This window comes from Schistocerca americana, chromosome 8, assembly GCF_021461395.2.
Source record: "Schistocerca americana isolate TAMUIC-IGC-003095 chromosome 8, iqSchAmer2.1, whole genome shotgun sequence".
In the NCBI taxonomy this organism is placed as follows: domain Eukaryota; kingdom Metazoa; phylum Arthropoda; class Insecta; order Orthoptera; family Acrididae; genus Schistocerca; species Schistocerca americana.
Genome location: NC_060126.1, coordinates 423,043,918 through 423,068,782, shown reverse-complemented (window position 1 = coordinate 423,068,782; position 24,865 = coordinate 423,043,918). Strand labels below are relative to the sequence as shown.

The window sequence follows — 24,865 nt, the reverse complement described above, 5'->3', positions numbered from 1 at the left end:
CCTGTATGTTTCGGATAGCCCAAAGCAATCACACGATCATCGAAATATTCGTTCAGGAAATTAAAGACGTCGGCCGTGCGATGTGGCCGGGCACCATCTTCCATAAACCACGAGGTGTTCGCAGTGTCGTCTAAGGCAGTTTGTACCGCCACAAATTCACGAAGAATGTCCGGATAGCGTGATGCACTAATCGTTTCGGATCTGAAAAATGGGCAATGATTCCCTTGGAAGAAATGGCGGCCCAGACCAGTACTTTTTGAGGATGCAGGGACGATGGGACTGCAACATGAGGCTTTTCGGTTCCCCATATGCGCCAGTTCTGTTTATTGACGAAGCCGTCCAGGTAAAAATAAGCTTCGTCAGTAAACCAAGTGCTGCCCACATGCATATCGCCGTCATCAATCCTGTGCACTATATCATTAGCGAATGTCTCTCATGCAGCAATGGTAGCGGCGCTGGGGGTTGCCGCGTTTGCATTTTGTATGGATAGAGGTGTAAACTCTGGCGCATGAGACGATACGTGGACGTTGGCGTCATTTGGACTGCAGCTGCAACACGGCGAACGGAAACCCGAGGCCGCTGTTGGATCACCTGCTGCACTAGCTGCGCGTTGCCCTCTGTGGTTGCCGTACGCGGTCGCCCTACCTTTCCAGCACGTTCATCCGTCACGTTCCCAGTCCGTTGAAATTTTTCAAACAGATCCTTTATTGTATCGCTTTTCGGTCCTTTGGTTACATTAAACCTCCGTTGAAAACTTTGTCTTGTTGCAACAACACTGTGTTCTAGGTGGTGGAATTCCAACACCAGAAAAATCCTCTGTTCTAAGGAATAAACCATGTTGTCTACAGCACACTTGCACGTTGTGAACAGCACACGCCTACAGCGGAAAGACGACGTACAGAATGGCGCACCCACAGACTGCGTTGTCTTCTATATCTTTCACATCACTTGCAGCGCCATCTGTTGTTGAAAATTGTAACTACTGTAATTTCGAAAGTTTGTCTGCCTGAAAATGTACTGTTGTCCCAAGCATATTGCAACAAACGGTGTATTTCTATCGCTGCTCGTTTAGTTTTTATTGCCGTTTCAAATATACCGGTCATTTTTGAAACACCCTGTATGTATATGTGTATGTATATATATATAGGCTGATTCCTCCTCCCCCCCCCCCCCATGAACCATGGACTTGCCGTTGGTGGGGAGGCTTGCGTGCCTCAGCGATGCAGGTAGCCGTACGGTATGTGCAACCACAACGGAAGGGTATCTGTTGAGAGACGAGACAAACGTGTGGTTCCTGAAGAGGGGCAGCAGCCTTTCCAGTAGTTGCAGGGGCAACAATCTGGATGATTGACTGATCTGGCCTTGTAACACTAACCAAAACGGCCTTGCTGCGCTGGTACTGCGAGCGGCTGAAAGCAAGGGGAAACTACAGCCGTTATTTTTCCCGAGGGCATGCAGCTTTACGAGAGCTGCATCAAACCAGTCTCTGGACTGAAGACCACATCAACAACAACAACAGGCTGATTCACGAAGATATGCAAATATTTTAATACTTTATCCTACAAGCAAAACTAAAGCAAAAAGTTCATGTAAACATAAGTCCGCAAATGTTTAGTTACGGAGTTACGGCTAATAAAATATTTTGCTTGAAATTTAGCAACTTCGCTAATATGAAGCCATCGAAAAACTGTACGAGGTTAAAGTAAAGCACGTTTTCCATTTATTTTGTTCTTACTGGTCTGGTGAACCTATTAAAAATTTGCGTGAATTCCTAAAGGACCAAACCGCTGAGGTCATCGGTCCCTAGACTTACACACTACTTTAGCTAACTTATGATAAGAACAAAACACACACCCATGTCCGAGGGAATACTCGAGCCTCCGGCGGGAGGCGCCTCACAATTCGTGACAAGGCGTCTCAAACCGCGCGGCCACTCCCCGCGGCAGTGACTCTAACAGAACGTGTCCCAGACGTGTATCTCCAGCAGTTTTTAGACGAAGTTAAGAACGACTCTGTGAAACAGAAACGAGCAACAAAATCTTTTCATGCGCGTGTAACTAAATAATTGAACTCGATGGATACATTTCTGAACATTTCTTGTGAATGTACTGTGAAACTGTAAGTACTGTACAACTTCCTGAACACTGAGCTTTGTTTTTCCCGTTTAATATGAATTCACGTGTACTATGCTATTAATAAAAGCATATTATCTGACACATTTGTACAGTTTCAGTTAACGTTATTACCACCCTTTTTCCAACATTAAGTTCTCTACAACTTCGGTTGAAAACTTTGTGTAATTGCCTGGAATTTGAAAAACGAATTGGCCAAGTAGTTAAAAAATGAAAAGCATTACGAAATTACGTCTTTGCTTCTCTGGATGTTCTAGAAAACTACTGCAGATACACGTCTGGGACATGTTTTATTAGATTCACAAGATCAATAACAACATAATAAGTCGGAATCGTGCTTTACTTTAACCTCATACAGTTTTGCGATGGCTTCATATTAGAGAAGTTGCTAAATTTCAGGAAAAATCTTTTATTAGCCGTAACTAAACATTTGCCGACCTATGTTTACATGAACTTCTTTCTTTAGTTTTACTTGTAGAATGACATATTTTAAGATTTGTATATATTCGTGAACCACTCCACTCCCGTAGCTGTAGTCGATAGCTCATGTGCAACACGGTGGGCACGTACCTTTGGTTCATGGCACACTGCCAAAAATATAACACGACACGAACGCTATCGTAATTTGTAAAGCGAATTTAATTTTCTGCTGATAGTTTCTCTGACAGCTGTTAATAGGTCCTATTCGCTCGAATTTGCAACTCATTTAATAATAACAGAAATCAGCAGTCGTCTTAGCCGTGTCACTAAGCGTTGATGGACTTGCAGTCGGGAGGACGACGGTCCAATACCGCGTCCGGCCATCCTGATTTAGGTTTTCCGTGATTTCCCTAAATCGCTCCAGGCAAATGCCGGGATGGTTCCTTTGAAAGGGCACGGCCGACTTCCTTCCCCATCCTTCCCTAATCCGATGAGACCGATGACCTCGCTGTCTGGTCTCCTTCCCCAAAACCAACCAGCCACCCAACTAAGCGTTGACAATAGAGATGAAACCAAGCTAACTTTTTTTGTGATTTCTTCTTGCGGGTTCCAGAGTTTCACAATTACGTGGCATCAAATTAACATTTTCAAGATGAAACTGCAAATGAAATCATCTTCTTATCCCCTGTTCCTTGTTTATGCTCTGGAGATCTCCTTCGGTAACGGTGCATTGACTCTTACGAGCAGCTCTAAATCTTTCAAATAATTTTTTCTTCACATGAAGTTTCATTTTGGAGCATGCTTCAGATCTTTTTTCCGTTTATACGATGTGTTTTCAGATATTACGAAACGAAAATGGCTTTACACACTGCTTAGGTGTGAGCGTTTCCTCCCTCCTTCGTTTAAATAAAAACTTTAAAGCGTTTTATTTCCTAATCGTTGTTCGAACCACAATTAATGCAGTCGTCTGAGTTATTTCCTGTTTCCTCCAATGTTTTCACAATAGCCAACAAAACGTCAACATCATTCAACGAATGTCCAAGACAATATGTAATAAATAACACATATGTGCGTCTTCAGCAGAAGTAGGTGACTTCATTTGCATTTCATCAAGGTTGAAAACGTTAATTGCAAATGAGATGAACACTACTGATTTTGCCGGTCGGAGTGGCCGAGCGGTTCTAGGCGCTTCAGTCTGGAACCGCGCAACCGCTACGATCGCAGGTTCGAATCCTGCCTCGGGCATGGATGTGTGTGATGTCCTTAGGTTAGTTAGGTTTAAGTAGTTCTAAGTTCTAGGGGACTGATGACCTCAGATGTTCAGTCCCATAGTGGTCAGAGCCATTTGAACCATTGAACTACTGATTTTCAGGCTTCTTCGGCCTGGTAAATCAGATTACTGTTAAGTGCCTGAATGCATTACATTTTCTTTAATCAGGTGTTCCTGGTGTAAGGAAAATGTTTGTTTCTGTCACCCGTTAGATACTTCACATTTTTGTGATGACTCCAGGGCATAAATAAGGAACTGTTTCGTTGTTAGACATATGTATTTTAGCGTAATAACATAAGTTAACCTAAGAATCATGCTACAGGAATTGTTACAAATATTTAATGTCCACAGATTAAAGTTTCGATTGCCGGACTTCGTCAGCAAGATGTAAGATGACACACTGCCACGATTTTCTTTGCTCTGCCAGTCAGTTGTGTAACAGTTACATCTGCTACAGTTTCACTGTCGACATGAACATCATGTTATTCAAAAAATTATAGATTTGGTACATTTTCAATACTCTCTGAGTCCTGAAAGTTCATGTGTGTGCACTTTAGACTTGTCACGGCTGCTTCTACTAATTCGGCGATTTGCTGCCAACCAGGAAGGGCTGTACAAACTGCTGTTATAAGTAGTTGTTTTTGCCGCAAAAATGAGTAACTTCACCACCTTTTTTTAAAAAAAATGCAATGTGCCTTACCAGATAGAATTTTGACAGCCCATTTCTTGAGATGTTGTGACCTCCCCATAAGATTTGTTTCTGTCTGAAATTTAGCCCAAATTTACCTCCCACTCTACAAAAATTCACATATTACCAAAACCATGTACCCACAAACAGTTATCGAACTTAAACTCGTATGCTAACCTTTGACTAAACATAACCTAATATGAACTGAACTTTAAGTGATCTGAATGCAGCTTGTCTTTATATTAAATGCACAACTGAAGTAAAACAGTTATCTGACCATAATCAAAAATTCCACTTACCAACACTGTTACAGATTTCTCAAAGGCACAACAGCGAAATACTCCAACACAAAGATTTTAGGATGAAGCACGTATTCAAAAAGACAGAGTAAAGCTCCGCGTGTTCTTCACACGTAAAATTGGCAACAATGCTATGCTTAACAAAGTGAACAATGATTTGACGAGGGTACAATGTTAACAGAGAATTTCTATGGAAACCAAACAGCTTAATCAATTAATATGTTAATGCGTGTCTCACGAAAGTGGGAGTGGTCTTTCTTTCACTTCTGAGCGAGTTACCTGGCTGACAGTAATTAGTCTGACAAACTAGGTGCGCACTGCTGCAGTCTTACCTAAAACTTCTTCTCTTCAAAAATAATGACATTATTCAAAATATACAGTCTCTTCACTTTCTAATAAATACAAGTCATTCATCCTTGCTGTCCTTTACAATCAATCTTTCTTCATCTAACAGGGACAGTCACAAGTCAACACAGCACTACTCGATACGTCCATCACCTACCACACGCCAACCAAGAATATATGAGACTGTGCAGAGGCAAAGAATGTGCCAGGACAAGACCAAAGAATTTTAACAGTCACGTAACTTGCTCCCTCTATGACGTGCACATCGATAACACATAAAAACCAAAATGACAAGACCACCTTACAATGCATTCTTCCTGTGTGAAAAATATCGTTATAGGTTTTGACATATCGTATTGGACCATTCATTCCCTTGTAAGCCCTAAATCGTGAGCATTCATTATTATTATTATTATTATTATTATTAATGTTATTATAACGACTTAGCCTTACTAGCGGATGATGAGATAACAATAATCGAACAGGTTGAAACTCTTAAAGAATTTTCATGGTAAATGGGTATGTAAATATCTTTCTTATAGTCTGAGTTCATTGCCACAAAAACTGGAATCCAAAACTTGACTACAAAATACGGTAATATCAATAGAGTCCCATATTTTAAATACTTAGGTGAAGCCCTTGAACCTACGGGGCGAGAGAAAATAGCACAAAACAATCGCCACCAAAAATTGAATAGAGCTTATGGAAGAAACTACAAGGTGTACAATGAAAAATGCTTGTCCAAAAGCACTACAATTGGGCACTATAATACAGTATTAAAGCCTTAAGTCTTGTATGCCAGTGAAACACTGACAGTCAACATAACAGGTGACCTAGAAAACTTATTAAAGGAAGAACGTAAAATTATCAGAAAGATACTAGGCCCAAAGAAAGCAGAAGAGGGCTATAGACTACAATCTCGTCAAACAACTGAGAACTTGTCCAGCCTTGCGGCAGACAATAGAAAAAGGCGATCAAAGTTTTATGGACACGGCTCTAGGCTTCCCGAAGAAGACTTACGCACAAAATTCTTAAATACACATCTGTGTAACATCACAGATTAAGGGTCGACCTGCGTCAGCAATCGCACAACTTGCGCACGGGCCGCTAGACGCCGCCGCGACCTCTTAAGAGTGCATTGCGATCGCAGGCGGGCGTGTTGAGTACGGGCCGCGAGGTGCCGCCACGAGCGCAACCGACGGCGTTGGGCCAGCTCTCATTTTGTTGGCATCTCATTTTTGCCTATTCTCTTATTTGCTTAGTCGCTTAGCTCTTATTTGTTTATGGCTCGTGTTTTTGTGCTCTCTTTCAGCCATTCTGATTGTTTTGATTTACTCCCAATTGAGAAGTGCTCATTTTGGCATTTCACTTTTGCATATTTCTCATTTTGCTAATAACATGCTCCTTAGCTTTTTACAGTTGAATTGATTAACATAGTCTCATGTACTGTTTGTTCATTTCAGCTTGTTCATATTTTGATGTTCTTTAAATACTGTAATAATTATCGGAAGCATTTCTTCCCTTAAACTTGTGTAAAGTATTCTCGATGTAGAATTTGTTCTGTGACACAGGTGTAAGGTTTTGAATATAAATTATATACGAAACTGTGCTTTAAAAGGAATTTATTTTTTCAGTTTGTACTACATCAGACCACAATTTTGTGATATGAGGGAGAAATTTGAGGGGCGAACCCAAGGAAATAGTCTTAAGTGATCCCCTTTAAAAATTAAAATTTGTGTGGCACTGAAAGACGTGATACTGTAGGCACCGAATATATAAAATCATACGTCACACCTGGGTACAAGAGGTCAAAAAGGCCCTACAAAAAGTTCAGATACATTACTCAGATGTTTCGGGCAGAAACGTTTTTAAGCAGAAAGTTGATAGATGGAAAGTTACGTCAGAGGACGGAGCTCCGAAGAATGCAGGAACAGAATGGACAGAGGAAAGGAAGAGGGCCCATGCAGAAAAAATGAGAGAAAAAATAAGAGCAGAGTGTAAAAAAAGGAAAAAGAATCAAAGAAGCTTTGCGTGACCCAACAATGCACATAATGCACATAATAATAATATTAACAATAATAATGTTATTATAACGTTGTATGTAAATTGTACATAGACGTCAGTTAGCTACTAGCCTTGATACACCCCTTCCACAGTGACTAATTTTCGACTGGCTTTAGTTAACCTTTAATGTTGAGACCGATAACGTTATTTGAAATACAGAGCGAGTGGTGACGGATGTTTGCAAGTAGACATGGGGAATGCGGACGCACGCGCAAAATATCCTCCCCGCAATGGAGCTCTACAGTACGTAGCAGCACTTCCGGACCGGCAGGATTCTTTCCATTTCCTGCAGCCCCGCGGGAGAAACGTTCATTGCCACCGAGGGGTTCGCACAGCCCACGGGCGCACTCGCCCGGTGAAGCAAAAGCGCCGCAGAGGCGGCTCGCCGGGGAGTGAGTTTCGCCTCTCCGGTTTTTTGCGGACGTGAATGCGGCCGGCGCGAGCCGAGCCGGGGCGCTGGCGCGGTATAGAGCGGACGTGACGGCGCGTCGGGTGGTGGGCCAGAGAGGTGCGGTGAAGGGGGCGCCGCAGCAGCAGCAGCCTCGCGAATCGATAATCGGCGGTCGACCGGTCGCACAGGTCGACGCGGGCCGCCGCCGCCGCCGCCGCCGGCGCACTCAGCCATGGCCACGCACATCCACGCACACAGCTCGCAGCGACGCACTTTCACCTACTGGCTAGCCTCTCTGCACTATTACCGTCACGCGCCGAAGCAGAAACGCGGCAAGAGAAAACGTGGATGGCATCTCTGGGTCCGCCGTACGGTCGAATCGACAAAAATCTGCCGTTACATTCACCGAGCGAAGTGGCCGAGGCACTGGCCGAGACGCTGAACTCGTATTCCGTCGGGAGAGCGTTTTCAAGTCCCCTCAATCCTGATTTAGCGTCACCCTTTCCATGCGGACAGTACCATTTGGGTAATCTCATCATGGCAATTGCCACAAACAAATAGCTTCATTATTTCGTGGCGGTGTAACCGAGAAAAAAAAAACTTAGGAAATGTTTAAAATTTGGTTTAAAATTTTTGGGATTCGCTAACTGCTCTCATTCTGAAATACTGGATTAGTATAAAATCTGGGTAATTTGCGCGCAATGAAATGGTTCAAATGGCTCTGAGCACTATGGGACTTGACATCTTAGGTCATCAGTCCCCTAGAACTTAGAAGTACTTAAACCTAATTAACCTAAAGACATAATACACATCCATGCCTTGAGGCAGGATTCGAACTTGCCACCGTAGCAGTCGTGCGGTTCAGGACTGAAGCGACTAGAACTGCTCGGCCGGCACGCGCAATGAGTTTCACTCTTTCGAGACATATACAAGGTCATTCACGAAGACTTGCAAATATTTTAATATGTTATTCTACAAGTCAAACTAAAGAAAAAAGCTCATGTAATCACAGGTTCGCAAATGTTTAGTTACGGCTATCAAAAGATATTGCCTGAAATTTAGCAGCTTCGCTAATATGAAGCCATCGCAAAACTGTATGAGGTTAAAGTGAAGCACGATTTCCATTTATTTTGTTGTTACTGTCCTGGTGAATGTAATAAAACGTCCCAGACGTCTATCTACAATAGTTTTCCAGAAAACCCAGAGAAGCAAAGATATTATACAAGTCCGTTTGTGTACTTTTTCATTAAGAATGCAGAAGCGTTTATGTCATTGTCGGCAACCGTTAGTGAGTTGTTTCTGACGTTTCTTAACCTTGAAACGAGCTATCTTTCTGTATTTTTCAGTGAAAGGACTTAATAAGAGCAATGTATTTAAGTGAAACCACATAGTAATTCTTGTAGTTTGTAGATTATTTATGAAATAGAGATGCCTTTCAAATTTACGACAGAGGAAAACGCCGATATGGTGTATATTTATGCCAAATGTGATGATACGTAAATTTCATCATCATTGTAGATCATATTCAGAGTCGGGCACAGTGAGTGTCATAGTGCATTTACGAGAATGATATCAGTATAAGTTCAGATGTTTAATGCGAGTGAAATACATTTTGAAAGTGCTACGATGTGATGTCAAACATTTAACAGATAAATTAACACAAAAGTTATGTAATTACGATAATGGTTCTGGAGCAGCAAATGCATTCTAAACTAACACAGATTCACAACATCTAGGGCTGATACTTAACCCAAAGCCACTTTGTCGCAGAGTCAGACAGCATACGTAAGTTTTATGGAGAACAGATTTCTTTCTCGCAGTCGCATTGTTTGATCTGCCGGATGCTCCGGATTTCACATCGTTCACGTATTTCCTTTTCAAATAAGCTTAAGATATTTTCAGTCAACATTTCTCAATTACTCAGCTTTGCACATTTCAGTAACTTCACAATTATACTAGCATTAAAACATACATTAAAAGGTGCTTTCACCCCTTATACTTTAGGCTTGCACAATACGTTACCTGCAATTTAAAAGAAAAATACTGACATCGTACTGTGAGCTAAGCAACAAAGACGTCACATTAGGGCGTCTGTAGTCGAAAACAGACAGCTGCGTCTCTTCTCTGAGTTCATCGTAGCGCAGATGACCATCATTTCAGCACTCGACAACAGTTTCTAGTTATGTCAGGGAGAGCCCTAGAAAACATGTTTTCGTCCGTTTTATTTGCATACCAGGACGCACTCGAACAGAAATTGAGTACTTTTACTACTACTTCCAGCTCGCATTCGAAGAGAAATGGTGTAATGTTAGTGCGATTTCCGACTCGCATTGTAAGAAAACGGCATAATTTCAGTACAGTATTTATAATGCCCCGTAGTACATGAGCACATAATAACCAGCCACCACCGGTCTTTTCTCTATAATACCACGGCCTGCACTAACAATGGATTGCACTGGCGTTGAGGAATTGGTACCCCACCGCATGACAGAATTCGTCAAGCAAACGAACAACATACGCAGTGAAGCAGCAAGTTTCCAAATGTTGCGACCCTCATATTTATGGCCGGCGATTTACATCGATCCAGAAGGCCAAATTTATGGAAACGTCGAAACATGCTACAAAGGAGAGGACACATTAAGACAGTCATCAGCAAGAGGCTACAAACAGTGAATGTGTAAGCTGGCTCTATAAGGAGAAGTGGCAAGAGTTTTGTAATCTTTGGTTCGGGAGCTTAGTTCCTGAGTACATGCGTGGAAGAGACCTCTTTGGGTTTAATGCTGTTTCGACTAAATGACATCACTTGTCTGTCTGTCTTGTTTGTTGTCAGGTGCGAGATTGCTGCGGTTTGGAATTTTGTCAGTACTGGAGGCGACAATTTTAGTTTCGAAATGCCGTTCTTTTCATCTTGAAATCCACCAACGTGTTCGTATTTGTTGCGATCACAACACGGCTGGGGAAGGTTTTTAATTCGTCAGTCACGGTATAGGAATTCTATACTTGGTGGACAGAACATTTTTTGGGTCGCTATGTCGTGATTACCATACATTAAGGCAGCAAATGGTTATATCACTTTGTAATTGTTTCAATGTACTGAATGCAGCAATACAATTTTTCTAAAAATGTTTGATACGTGAGTATTCTGTTACACATTCATGCGCATGTAATTGTTAGTAACAATAGCGTTTATTAGAGTCTTGCTCATATTTTTAAGTACTGAACCTGTTAACCGTTCATGCTTTTCAGTTACAATATAGCAGCTTGTCTCAAATCGAAGTTTCGGTTTACTTAATCCCAGACGTTGGCAACGGCCTTGCCGCAGTGGTTACACCGGTTCCCGTGAGATCACCGAAGTTCAGCGCTTCCGGCACTTGGATGGGTGACCATCCAGGCCGCCATGCGCTGTTGCCATTTTTCGGGGTGCACTCAGCCTCGTGATGCTAATTGAGGAGCTACTCGACCGAATAGTAGCGGCTTCGGTCAAGAATACCATCATAACGACCGAGATAGCGGTGTGCTGACCCCACGCGCCTCCTAACCGCATCCTCCAATGAGGATGACACGGCGGTCGGATGGTCCCGGTAGGCCAGTCGCGGCCTGAAGACGGAGAGTTTTTTTTTCAATCCCAGACATTCTTATTTCCGTTTGATGATTGAAACCCTGATAAGTACTGGTATGCTCACACTCCCTGCAGCACTGCGTGATTTGTAGCGCGTTCACACGCATTATGTATTGCGTGATTTATTTAAGGGATTTTAGCAACAGCCGCTTAAGTTATTTACAGATGCAGCAGAGTGTTTTACTGCAAGAAGAGTGGCGGAACAGCGATGAGCACGGCTATCTTTGTTGCGCAAGTAAGACATAACAATGGCGCTATGAGAAATATTCAAAGCAATCAGGGAATAGTGAACATTTATACATTGCTGCACAGATTCAAATTGATATCTGTGACTATTCATGGTTGAGCTACACGTTAGTTAATATTACGGTCTTGATTCTTGGACAATTATCAGTAACTGATGCTACGTCAAACGTCCTGTTGTACTGATAATTCTTTTTTGAGAATATTCTGTGTCGTTATGCAGAGTAATACAGCTGCCCCTACAGCTGTCGTGTTATGCAACCCGCTATGTTAATGCTGGCCTCCTAAACCACGCGTTCGTATTCTTTTGCTTCATACGCGCAAACTATAAGTACTGCAGAAGAAATGAAAAGGACCTTTTTGTAGGAAACTGAATGTATTTAAATTTTTTGATGGCATACGTTTTCGCTAGACGCGGTAGTTTTCGAATTATTCAGGAAAAACGTACAAAAATAAGCTTCAAACGCACCCCCACTTCCACACTCAGCCTCCACCGGTCAAGACGTCTAGTACGTTGTTCATAGCACTCCATCCTGTCACGGTACAAATTTTAGCGACTGCACGAATTGTTTCCCACACTCGATTACCACCGGCTTAGTCAAATTGTAAAATTGACGTGTTTGTAAAATTTGCCCAACAGTTTTGCGAATTTAACAGCGTAAAATAAACTATTACGTCGTTGTATTTGTCAAGCTTTTGACTACAGAACTACTGTGTTTTTGAGGGTTAAGTCTGGATCGAACTGTCTACATAATTAGTTTTAGTGGAACGTTTACAAAACTCGTCTTTCGCTCAGTACCCGCGCGGACACGATTTAATTAATAATAAAAATTGAAACAAATCAGCCCTCGGTCACAATTATTTTTAAGTCTTATTGACCAGGTTTCAATACTTCTAACACTGCCTTCAGCTGAATTAAAACAATTAAAATGGCCTAAAACATAACGACAAATTTATAGGAAAAGACATTTTTTACACAAAAAGTACTAACAATAAAATACAGAGGCAGTACTTGCATGTCACATATAAAGTAATTAACAGGCCAGAAGGGCCTTAGGCACAAAATTTATAAAAAGGAATGCGTGAAAGTGAGCCACTATGGGCAACTCATACCTGTAGAGCCACAGGTTGCAACGGATTGAGGCGCTCGCGTCAACAAGTGGGGGTAGGTGAACTTGACATTGCATTGAGAGGGTCATCTAGTAGCCACAGGTACAACTTAACATTCAAGTGTAGACAGACGAAAATTATAATGAATATTGTTCAGTACATAATGTAAAAAGTAATATTTTGTTTAACAGCGACAGATAAAGTAACATTTTGTCTGCATCAGAGCTTAGCAGTACAGTTTGAAGAATGAGAACGTCATTATAGAAAATACAGGAAGGGCTGAATGACTCAGCTTGCAGAAAGCGATATAACATGAAATACAGCAAATCAACCATTTAATAAATGAAAAATTATGAGTTAAATTAGATGAAAAAAAACCATTTCGGTAAACTGCACAGGGAGACGCGAAATTAAATGTTAAGTAACGGCTTTATACCGCTGAAGAAATTTTTATTACGGAACTGCAGCTGTTCATGGAGAATGAGACTATCACTTCGAGAAAAATGTTTAAAAATCTCCAATTCTTCCAGAATGTCTAATTTACGTCCTTTTTTCTCAGTGTGCAAAATGTTGATATCGCAAATAGCTTTAGGAGCGTGACCTGTAATAAGAAGATGGTCGGCAAAAGACGAATTTTGTGGGCTAGTGCCATTTTTTCTTAAATGTTGTTCTTTATATAAGGTTGCAAAGGCACGTCCTGTTTGTCCATGTAGTAAGAAGAGCAGGTATCGCAGACAATCTTATAGACGCCAGAACTTTCTAAAGGGAAACGAATCGATTTTAAATTGTGAATGAGGATGTTTTCAAATTATTACTGGTAGAAGATACAACGTTGCAGTTGTATTTACTACGAAGAAGGTGTTGGATTTGATAGGAGATGGGCCCCACGAAAGGGATAGAGAAATATTTTTTTGGGTTGGATTCAGTGATAGAAGTGCCGAGTGTAGTAACTCTTTTAGTAGTTTTCTTTTTAAGGATGTCATCTACTAGGCTAGCTTTATGCTCGTTATTATTTTCAGTAAATTTCTTTCGAAGGTGGAATGGAAGTAGCTCGGTGAATAGCAGAATGAAAGAAGGCGTTTTTATGAGACCGTGAATGAATGGAGGACGCAGGTATGATCTGATCAGTATGTGTTTCTTTACGAAAAATATTGAATGAGATTTTATTATCTACTATTGTAAGCGTTAAGTCAAGAAAGTTTAATTGGCGGGCCTCGTTTTCAAGTTCGATGGTGAAAGATATTTTCTCATGAAGATCGTCGAAGAGAGTAAAAATACGGTCAATGCCATCAGCAGGTCCCTTGTAGATAATTAAAATATCGTCAACGTATCTGAAATAGGAGAGAACGCCTAGTGATGTAGCCGAAAACAGTTAAAAAACTTTTCTTCTAGATATCAACAAGGATACCAGCTAAGGGATTTCCCATAGCGAGACCGTCAGATTGCTGGTACAATTGTTCATTAAATTCAAAATAGTTCTATTTGACTACACCTAGGTTGTTTCAATTTTAATTTATAAACGGCCACTGAACCAAGCAGCCATGTTTGAAACTTGGCGATTCTTGCCTGCCCAAGTATCCAAGGATGATTCTAAATATAAAGATTTAAAACTTTGTAAATTAATAGCCGACTGTGCTGGTATTGTAACGGCCGAGTGAATAGAGACCAAAGAAGCTCCAATATTGTGAATAGTTTTTCTAGCCGGAAATTGTTGTACAGTGATAGGAGGGAGTGTCACAAAAAACATACTAGAAATCCTGACTGGTAAGGGGTGAGTTTGGGGGGCGGAGGTGAGTCTGAAGGCCACTTCTGTGCTTTTTTTTGTTGAATAACTCGAAAACAACGGTCTCTAACGAACATAAAACGTATGCGGTAGGCGCGACTGAAGCTTTTTGTATACAGGGTGTTAGAAAAAGGTACGGCCAAACTTTCAGGAAACATTCCTCACACACAAATAAAGAAAAGATGTTATGTGGACATGTGTCCGGAAACGCTTAATTTCCATGTTAGAGCTCATTTTAGTTTCTTCCACCTACCCTCAATGGAGCACGTTATCATGATTTCATACGGGATACTCTACCTGTGCTGCTAGAACATGTGCCTTTACAAGTACGACACAACATGTGGTTCATGCACGATGAAGCTCCTGCACATTTCAATCGAAGTGTTCGTACGCTTCTCAACAACAGATTCGGTGACCGATGGATTGGTAGAGGCGGACCATTTCCATGGCCTCCACGCTCTCCTGACCTCAACCCTTCTGACTTTCATTTATGGGGGCATTTGAAAGCTCTGATCTACGCAGCCCCAGTACCAAATGTAGAGACTTTTCGTGCTCGTATTGTGGACGGCTGTGATGCAATACGCCATTCTTCAGGGCTGCATCAGCGCACCAGGGATTCCATGCGACGGAGGGTGGATGCATGTATCCTCGCTAACGGAGGACATTTTGAACATTTCCTGTAACAAAGTGTTTGAAGTCACGCTGGTACGTTCTGTTGCTGTGTGTTTCCATTCCATGATTAATGTGATGTGAATAGAAGTAATAAAATGGGCGCTAAGATGGAAAGTAAGCGTTTCCGGACACATGTCCACATAACATATTTTCTTTTTTTGTGTGTGAGGAATGTTTCCTGAAAGTTTGGCCGTACCTTTTTGTAACACCCTGTATTCGTAGTGTTCCACAGGCACGTTTCTCATTCTGAAAGTAGTAGAGCCATATAATGTTCGTGTCACAGTGTTCTGGCCACACATCTTGAAGATTACTCAGCAACTTAAGTTTGAACCTACGTTCGGAATGTTACGCTGGAACATTACGCAATGAGAGTATTACACTAGAATGTAACACAATTAGGTGCATAAAACTAGTAAGGTTAAAAAATTAACGCGCTTCTAAGCTTCCTGTGGGAATAAAATATCCTCACCAAACTGGTCACACGCTTGGAGCAATTCCCAGGATAGGATTCTGTCCAAAAATATAAGAGCTATTTAGGTAGACGTCACTACCAAAAACTACCAAAACCTACCAAATTTCGCTAAAAAATACGAGGTGCATTCAAGTTCTAAGGCCTCCGATTTTTTTTCTCCAGACTGGAAAGAGATAGAAACATGCGCATTGTTTTAAAATGAGGCTGCGTTCATTGTCAATACGTCCCAGAGATGGCAGCACTGTACGGCAGATGGAATTTTACCGCCAGCGGCGAGAATGAGAACTGTTTTAAATACTTAAAATGGCGACGTTTTCCTTACTTGAACAGCGTGCAATCATTCGGTTTCTGAATTTGCGTGGTGTGAAACCAATTGAAATTCATCGACAGTTGAAGGAGACATGTGGTGATGGAGTTATGGATGTGTCGAAAGTGCGTTCGTGGGTGCGACAGTTTAATGAAGCAGAACATCGTGTGACAACAAACCGAAACAACCTCGGGCACGTACAAGCCGGTCTGACGACATGATCGAGAAAGTGGAGAGAATTGTTTTGGGGATCGCCGAATGACTGTTGAACAGACCGCCTCCAGAGTTGGAATTTCTGTGGGTTCTGTGCACACAATCCTGCATGACGACCTGAAAATGCGAAAAGTGTCATCCAGGTGGGTGCCACGAATGCTGACGGACGACCACATGGCTGCCCGTGTGGCATGTTGCCGAGCAATGTTGACGCGCAACGACAGCATGAATGGGACTTTCTTTTCGTCGGTTGTGACAATGGATGAGACGTGGATGCCATTTTTCAATCCAGAAACAATGCGCCAGTCAGATCAATGGAAGCACACAGATTCACAGCCACCAAAAAAATTTCGGGTAACCGCCAGTGCTGAAAAAATTATGGTGTCCATGTTCTGGGACAGCGAGGGCGTAATCCTTACCCGTTGCGTTCCAAAGGGCACTACGGTAACAGGTGCATCCCACGAAAATGTTTTGAAGAACAAATTCCTTCCTGCACTGCAACAAAAACGTCCGGGAAGGGCTGCACGTGTGCTATTTCACCAAGCCAACGCACCCGCACATCGAGCTAACGTTACGCAACAGTTTCTTCGTGATAACAACTTTGAAGTGATTCCTCATGCTCCCTACTCACCTGACACGGCTCCTAGTGACTTTTGGCTTTTTCCAACAATGAAAGACACTCTCCGTGGCCGCACATTCACCAGCCGTGCTGCTACTGCCTCAGCGATTTTCCAGTGGTCAAAACAGACTCCTAAAGAAGCCTTCGCCGCTGCCATGGAATCATGGCGTCAGCGTTGTGAAAAATATGTACGTCTGCAGGGCAGTTACGTCGAGAAGTAACTCCAGTTTCATCGATTTCGGGTGAGTAGTTAATTCGAAAAAAAATCGGAGGCCTTAGAACTTGAATGCACCTCGTATGTAAAATCGAATTGACCAGCTCATCTTTACGTGAATTGTGAATACAGAATACGTGTATCCACGTAAGAAAATTACATTTGGACATGGGTAACGAAACAGGTATAAACACGTGAAATCACCATAAATACGATAGATCTTAACCAACTTTTTGCTGACAGACCGTAAATTTTTCCTTTGCCCTTAATGCAGTGTCTCTGCCTGGGCTGTCTACATTTGACGTTTACTAACTTTTTGTCATTACACAATCAGTATCTGACGGAACATGGCTGTTTGGAAAAAACCAAGTAAAAAAAATTTGAATCCGTAGTGTTTTGGCACTACATATGAGAGTGCTATAGAAAGTATATGAAAATACATAAAACTGCTACCAGTCACTTTTCGTTTAATAGATATATATTCATTCCATTAACCGGTTTCCGAACCGTTTCGGCTCATCTTCAGATGGTTTTCCAAAAGTTACATAGCTATTTCAAGCATAATGGTGGATGCTGACTGTGTGATAAGAAAATGTAACATGCTTCAATGCATCGCCGTGAGTACTGTTTATCTGTCGATTTGGATCCAAAATTTAGCGTACTGCGAGTGAATGGGCGGCTTTTGTTGTTAGTATCCAACTGTCTGCTTTCATCTGATGGCCAGTTAGTACCTCATCACTCACTTTTACAATTACGTATTCCATGGCTTCGTGGACAAGCGAAACTGCAGAATTTTGTGTACAGAAAACCCTCAAGTGATTATGGGAAACATTTACGCGCACAACGAGCGACAGACTTGTGTGGCGTTTGACCTTGAGGGCGACATAGGACAGCACTTCTTCGGAGATGGCACTGGAAACGCATTATCAGTGCTCTGCGAAACTAAAGTAATATGTTAAGAGAATTTTTGTCGTTTGAACTGGATCGTGCAAGCGTTGAAGAATTTTGGTTTCAACAAGCTGGTGCAACCTGGGAAACACCGATTGCAACAATAGCCCTGCTACGTGAGAGGTTTCCTGGCCGGGTGATTTATCGCAGCGGTGACGTGAATTTTCAACCCAGATACAGTGATTTAACACCACGTGTTTTCCGTCTGTGTAGATATTTGAGATCTCAGGTGTACGCCAGCAAACCACGATCACTTCCAGAGCGTGTAATTTCAGAGCTAGACGTGCAAGTACGGCGTGAAGTTATGGAAAATTTCATCGACAGAAAGAGAGTGTGCCTGCAGAGTTGTGGATGGCATTTGAGTAATACCGTATTTCAAATAAAATCACAGGAAGTGTGCAGTGTAAGTTCATCCGAACAGGTCTCGGAAGGCCCTACGGTGTACACTGATCCTCATGCCATCTTGAGCTCTTAAGCATCACCAGATACGGATACAGAGGGGCATATGTTCAGTACACTGCTCTCCCATCCGTTGTCAGTTTTCGTGACCGAAGCCCCTACTTCTCAGTTAAGTGGCTCCTCAACTGGCACCCCGCTTGCCAACAGTACACGGCAGACCCAGACGGTAACCCATCAAAGTATTAACAAAGCCCGATAGCGCTTTGGTGATGTGACGGGAGACGGCGGTACCATTTTGGTAAAGCTTATGGCAGTATGGACTGTCATAACATGCAAATAACTTAATTTCCTCAATAAATTCGTACGTTATTAATCACTGAAAGTAGCATTATTCATGGGACACAATTTACAATGATTCCTTTTTCTCTTGAAAACACTGCACAAAGGCTCTACAAGGGGTAGAATTAACATCTGTCCTCTTTCTGAGCTCAATACACTATGAGATCAAAAGTATCCGAATACCCTAAGAAACCTACTTTTTCATATTAGGTGCATTTTGCTGTCACATACTGCCAGGTACTCCATATCAGCGACCTCAGTAGTCATTACACACCGTGAGAGAGCAGAATGGGGCGCACCGCGGAAGTCGCGGACTTCGAACGTGATCAGGTGATTGCGCGTCACTTGTGTCATACGTCTGTAGGCGAGATTTTCACACTCCTAAACATCCCTAAATCCACTGTTTCCGAAATGATAGTGACGTGGAAACGTGAAGGGACACGTACAGCACAAAAGTGTACAGGTCGACTTCGTCTGTTGACTGACAGAGACCGCCTACAGTTGGAGAGGTTCGTAATGTGTAATAGGCAGACATCTATCCAGACCATCACACAGAAATTACAAACTGCATCAAGATGTAATGAAAGTACTACGACAGTTAGGCGGGAGGTGAGAAAACTTGGATTTCATGGTCGAGCGGCTGCTCATAAGCCGCACATCACGCCGGTAAATGCCAAACGACGCCTCGCTTGGTGTAAGGAGCGTAAACACTGGACGCTTGAAGCTTGGAAAAACGTTGAGTGGAGTGACGAACCACGGTACACAATGTGACGATCCGATGGCAGGATGTGGGTATGGCGAATTCCCGGTGAACGTCATCTGCCATCACGTGTAGTGCCAACAGTAAAATTCGGAGGTCATGCTGTTATTGTGTGGTTGCGTTTTTCATGGAGAAGGCTTGCACCCCGTGTTGTTTTGCGTGGCACTATCTTAGCACAGGCCTACATTGATGTTTTAAGCAGCTTCTTGCTTCCCACTGTTAAAGAGCAATTCGGGAATGGCGATTGCATCTTTCAGCACGATCGAGCACCTGTTCATAATGCACAGCCTGTGGCGGAGTGGTTGCACGACAGTAACATCCCTGTAATGGACTGGCCTGCACAGAGTCCTGAACTGAATTCAATAGAATACCTTTGGGAAATTCTGGAACGCCGACTTCGTGCCAGGCTTCACCGACCGACATCGACACCTCTTCTCAGTGCAGCACCCCGTGAAGAATGGGCTGCCATTCCCCAAGAAACCTTCTAGCACCTGACTGAACGTATGCCTCCGAGAGTGGAAGCTACCATCAAGGCTAAGGGTGGGCCAATACCATATTGAATTCCAGCATTACCGATGGAAGGCGCCACGAACTTGTAAGTCATTTTCAGCCAGGTGTTCGGATACTTTTGATCATACAGTGTACCTCCCTCAGTTTAGGAACGTCGACTCAGGATTTCAGGTACTCAAATAGTAAGTTGCAGTACGTAAAACGTAAATCAAACATCATCGTCATATCCCAATGTCGGCCGACAGCTTTTGAACGATGTGCAACGTGTGCAGTGACGGTGTTGAGAGTGAATGAGCAGAGCACTGCTAGTTTTTAACATTATGAAATAATTTCAATTGAAGGATGTGTGAGCTAAACGTACCCTACATTAGAGAGAAATCGTACAACGCTAACGTACTTTAAATTAACTGTTCTTGCAATTGGAAAGGTAAAGGCTGTGAAAGGTTTTTCGTGTTTTCCCCAAATTGTTGTTGTGTTGTTGTGGTCTTCAGTCCTGAGACTGCTTTGATGCAGCTCTCCATACTACTCTATCCTGTGCAAGCTGCTTCATCTCCCGGTACGTACTGCAGCCTACATCCTTCTGAATCTGCTTAGTGTATTCATCTCTACGATTTTTACACTTCACGCCGCCCTCCAATGCTACATTGGTGATCCCTTGATGCCTTAGAACATGTCCTACCAACCGATCCCTTCTTCTAGTCAAGTTGTGCCACAAACTCCTCTTCTCCCCAATTTTATTCAATACCTCCTCATTAGTTATGTGATTTACCCATCTAATCTTTAGCATTCTTCTGCAGCACCACATTTCGAAAGCTTCTATTCTCTTCTTGTCCAAAGTATTTACCGTCCATGTTTCACTTCCATACATGGCTACACTCCATACAAATACTTTCAGAAACGACTTCCTGACACTTAAATCTATACGTTATGTTAACAAATTTCTCTTCTTCAGAAACGCTTTCCTTCTTCTAGTCAAGTTGTGCCACGAACTCCTCTTCTCCCCAATTTTATTCAATACCTCCTCATTAGTTATGTGATTTACCCATCTAATCTTTAGCATTCTTCTGCAGCACCACATTTCGAAAGCTTCTATTCTCTTCTTGTCCAAAGTATTTACCGTCCATGTTTCACTTCCATACATGGCTACACTCCATACAAATACTTTCAGAAACGACTTCCTGACACTTAAATCTATACGTTATGTTAACAAATTTCTCTTCTTCAGAAACGCTTTCCTTCTTCTAGTCAAGTTGTGCCACGAACTCCTCTTCTCCCCAATTTTATTCAATACCTCCTCATTAGTTATGTGATTTACCCATCTAATCTTTAGCATTCTTCTGCAGCACCACATTTCGAAAGCTTCTATTCTCTTCTTGTCCAAAGTATTTACCGTCCATGTTTCACTTCCATACATGGCTACACTCCATACAAATACTTTCAGAAACGACTTCCTGACACTTAAATCTATACGCTATGTTATCAAATTTCTCTTCTTCAGAAACGCTTTCCTTGCCATTGCCAGTCTACATTTTATATCCTCTCTACTTCGACCATCATCAGCTATTTTGATCCCCAAATGGCAAAACTCCTTTACTACTTTAAGTGTCTCATTTCCTAATGTAATTCCCTCGGCATCACCCGATTTAATTCGACTACATTCCATTGTCCTCGTTTTGCTTTTGTTGATGTTCATCTTATACCCTCCTTTCATGATAATGTTTTCCCCAAATTATTTCACGCAAATTCTGGGGAGGTTCCTACTATAAGGCCGCTAGTGACCACCTGTTCAGTGCTTGTCAGACTAGACGTGTAACTATGTAAAAATGAATTATGTTTTTTGTTCTTAAATTATAACACAAAGTCACCCAATATCTTAACAAATATAATCTCCGGCTGAATAAAACTACTACTCGACCACTAGTACTACTGCTAAGATCACGACATCCATCGGCCCAGATGTAAGGAAGGTTTGGAACACCCGGTGAAAGAAACAAACAACACAGAACATGGCTTAAGAATAAACGAAATAAAGTCGAAGTTGATGAAGAATAGTAGAAAAGAGAATAACAACTGCATAGCATCCAAATGTGGAACAACACAGCGGGGTAACAAGTCGCAGAACTCTCCTTTCTAGGAAGTGAATTTTTCACCCGATGACTCAAGTAAGGAAGATGTCGGAAGTAGAGCAGCACAGGTGAGTGAGTATAAAGCCTCTCAATGAAAGCGTTCTGATGGTATCAGATATTTTTACGGAACTGAGGAACCAGTTCCTGCCACTCAGTGCTGTGCGGAAGTGAAACGTGGGCCATTTCGAAACCTGATAAGAGGAAGCTGGATGTGTCTGAACTGCGGCAGTGTCGGAGTATCGAAAAATATAAGTGGACATGTAAATTACGAAATGAAGAGCTACTGAGGAGAATAGGTGCAAAAAGAATTCTGTGGAAGACTCTTGACAGTAGATGCGACAGGTAGAATGGGACACTGCTGTGGCAGTGAGAAACAAATTACCTGGTGCCGTGAGGAGCGCTAAAGCAAACACGGCAGAGGCACGCCCACACTAGAAGTTCTAAAACACGTGCTACAAGAGGGCCAGTCATTTCCCACTCTCGATTCTTTAAATAATTGATCCATCATCTTTAAAAAAAAAAAACTTCAGACGTATGATTACTACACAAAAGCGTTAATGTGTTAAATATTTGACTTTAAGTGCGTTAAACCTTCATCGTTGAAGGCGCAAAACACTAAGTATGTTAGTTGCATTAATTTCGAAATATTCACCTACTGACTAAAAAGTCAAAATCAGTTCTGGAGAGTTGAAATAATCGAAAATAGTAGCAACAACTCCTCCTCAAACCATTAAATACTCGAGACGCTAAATTATTCGGAAATAATAACAACAGTACTGTTACAGACGACTAGATACGCAAACACTACTAAATGTATCAATACTGTCTCATATATATGAAAAAGTGCAATGTCAATTAAAATCGTGCTTGTGTTTATCTATTTTAATTGGGTAACCAAAGATCTATACAGTAGGTTGTAATCTACCCCCTCCTTCTCACTTGCAGCTTTCACCCACATTAGTCTTTTATGACGATTTGAGAGGAGCGAAGATTACAACAAACTTTCTAGTTTACTTACCTTCTCACGTAGAGTTGGCTCCAGTTCTTCTTGTCTAGGGGTTTGATTCTTGAAGCTAAAATCCTGACATTTTAGGTTGTCATGGTTGAATTGATCTAAATAAATTCGAAGATTATTGTTGCAGAATTGTTGTTGTTACTTTAATATATTTTGTCACGTTTTAGTATATCATACAATCTTTTGATTTTTCACATTAACGAAGCCGAAATTACGTTGTTCGCACAAAATACAAAAATACGTCCGATCACATCAGAGGGATGCTTCCTATTGTCTCACTCAGCGGAAATAACAATATTTCAAAAGGTTTACAACTTTTCTTTGCCAAGCGAATTTCTATTAGTTTCGATTATTATTTCATAAATGAATCCAGCAGTAAACACAGTAAACAGTACTAAATTGAGTAATAATAATAGAAATTTTAAGTGTGCAAATAACTTGTAATTTCGAATGTTTCTAAAAAAATAATTTTAACTGCAGATTCAGAACTAGTACTTATCGATTACAACATTCAAAATAAAGTAACTACTTTTTATAAATTTTAGCTTGAAATATAACATACTGTGTATAAATTTATATGAAAGTTTTCAGAAAAGCCGCTAAGACAATGATGACCTGTCCAAAATTCGAAAAATAATACTGGTACCGACAACTACTGTTGAGGAAAAGTAATGCTAGAGGAGGATGTCCCGTTAGAAGGTTCATATGAGAACTGCATCCCAACACACTTCTTAGGGTTTCGCACCTTAATCGATAAAAGTGGAATACTTACGAGATCACTTTGCTTCCGTTTGTCAGTCTATCTGACTCTTAAGAACCACAACTTTTGTCGACAACAGATTAAAGTACCAAGTTTAAATTTATGTCACATACTAAGGAGTACGATCCCGTGGCAGTGTAAAAAACTTAAGCTTCGAAGTCAGTGCAAACAAAAGATACCGCCACATACATCACTTACTTTCATACTCGAAAACAGTCTCATCAAAGCCTATAGCGTACTTTCCTTTGGCCTACAATCATGAAATTTGAGAGCAAGCAAAATTTCACAGTAATAGTAAAGGAAAAAGTCTACAATCGTTAGTTTGTAATTATCTCCACAAAAGAGAAATTGTCATTTGTTATCTATCTGTCTGTCTGTCTGTCTGTCCGTCCGTCTGTCTGTTAAGACAGTATTTCTCTCAAGCACAGTTATACGTAACAAGGTGAAATTTGTGTCACATACTAAGATTTACAGTCCCTTGGTAGTATAGAAATTCTAAGTCAATGCAATCAAAAAATACGACTGTTTCTGTAACATATATTGAAACTCGCGAGTTCACTCATCGAAACCTAACGGCTACTTCCCGTTGAGCTAGAATCATAAAATTTGGCAGTGAGCAAGTTTTCACAATACAAGTAAAGGGAAAAAATCCGAATAATTGGTAATTTGTCGTTATATCACACAAGAAGTACTTATTTTTTCACTTGTCATCCGACTTCACAATTTAAATCAAAACGTTCTTGAAGTCTTAAAATTAACTGGTCCGATACGTTATCAATATTAAAGTCGATAACAGAAAAAAATCATCGAGATTCTACCTTCCCGGGATCGATGCACTGTCTGTATATATAATAAAGTTTGTACGAAACCCTCAAAGCTCGTGTCCTGCTAACAGCTGGCCCATTTTATTTTATTCTATAAACATTGAGACACTGAAAAGTACTTAAGTTTTATTAAAAAAAGGTAATTTTCCTCCTAAAGGGTGTTTCATACAATGACATAACTTTGTTGGTTCCTTCAGTGGCATATATGGCTACTGTCTGCGAAATGGGTAGGCAATGAAGTCAATAGTAAAAACAATAAAAAATTAAAACATCATGAACAGTGATAATGTAGTAGGCGATAAATTTTTTAGCTTTCATTATTT

At 41.3% G+C, this 24,865-nt stretch overlaps 1 protein-coding gene across 1 annotated transcript in view; it reads right to left on the bottom strand.

Moving 5' to 3' along the window:
* Positions 1-24,865, bottom strand: part of LOC124545894 (protein sidekick-2-like) — a 1,033,035-nt gene that overhangs the window by 968,889 nt on the left and 39,281 nt on the right. The gene's annotated exons all lie outside the window — the stretch shown is intronic.